At 46.1% G+C, this 1,344-nt stretch overlaps 1 non-coding gene across 1 annotated transcript; it reads right to left on the reverse strand.

Annotated features, from left to right (window-relative positions):
• Trnaa-agc lies at positions 1-72 on the reverse strand. Its single transcript has one exon. It is a non-coding gene; the product is annotated as a tRNA-Ala (tRNA).
• Between the last annotated feature and the right edge of the window lie 1,272 nt (positions 73-1,344).

Here is a 1,344-nt window from a genome sequence, read left to right on the forward strand (position 1 = left end):
TGGAGGTACTGGGGATTGAACCCAGGACCTTGTGCATGCTAAGCACGTGCTCTACCACTGAGTTATACCCCCAATTTCCTTTGGTTCTTCGTGAAGCTACCTGTGCAGCATCACCATCTCTGCAGTTGGGTCAGTGCCACCTGGGTCACACAGGTCCTTCTTGCTGCCTAGTGCTCTGCCTGGCATGGCTACCCTGAGAAAACCGCAGGGCTATTTCACTGGCTTGGGCAGATACCAAGCATCTATTAGAAAAAAATCAACATCGCCAAAATAAATCAGTTATGAATACTGACCCCAATTCTAAAGTTAGAAAATGTCCCGGACAACTATGTAGCCATTGTAATATGGCACAGTAACATGGGTATTGAAATGAATTTTGATGCTTATATTAATGAAAGCACAAATAATGTCACAAATTCTTTTGACTTTTTCAAACTTATTATTAGGAAAATGTTATCCAAGAAGCTTTATGGGTAGCTGAATCTTTTCTAAAAATCTTACTATGACTCCTCCCCCACAAAACTAAAGCTATGATTAAGCTTCAATTTCCCACCTCAGGGACTGTTTGGATATCATTCAGTAGTCAAATATTTGAAAAAGTGAACTTTTCCATAATTTTGTTAAATAAAACTGCACAATTGTTGATTGGCTTGAAGGTTTCTGTTCCAAAGCCTGGCCGTGTGACACCTCAGAACCTTGCCTGTGCTGGGCGGAGCTGTCACCGCGCTGGACAGGGGCTCTGCCTCTACAAGACAGTTTTAAAGAATTTCACTTTATTGGTCAAACTGTTAACATTCTCCCATTAAAAGATGCATTCATTGCCATTCTTAAAACTAAGAAAATAGTAACAAATTCGTGCTTTTAAAAACTAGCAGTTTCGGGTCGGATGTGGCTGCACAAGCCTGTCATTCCAGCACCGGGTAGGCTGAGGCAGGAGGATCGATGCGCGTTCGCCAGCCCCTGAACTACGTAGTGAGACCTTGTAAAAAAAAATAGCATTTTCAAATTTTCAGGAGAGCTCTTTTTAGACTAAAATTCCACCGTCGATGCTAGGATAGTATCCATGCCACATTTATGGGGATAAATTCTTGCAATTACACACTGTTACGGGGAAGAGAGCCCTGGCTTGTAGCCGTCCACCGAGTCTGCTGTCCACCGCCGCGTCCAGCAGGCGAGAGTCATTTCCCAAACACACACCACCCGATTCAGGAGAGGCAGGGTGGAAGTTCACCCCGGCCACAGAGAGAGGCGCCAAGCCAGGGACAGCAGGTCAGGCCCGGTCCCACCTTGGCGTCCAACCCGAGGGGCTTCGCGTCCCGCGGCGCGCGTGACCGTCAGCACCAG

This window comes from Fukomys damarensis, unplaced genomic scaffold (assembly GCF_012274545.1).
Source record: "Fukomys damarensis isolate Sample0158 unplaced genomic scaffold, DMR_v1.0_HiC HiC_scaffold_10, whole genome shotgun sequence".
NCBI lineage: Eukaryota > Metazoa > Chordata > Mammalia > Rodentia > Bathyergidae > Fukomys > Fukomys damarensis.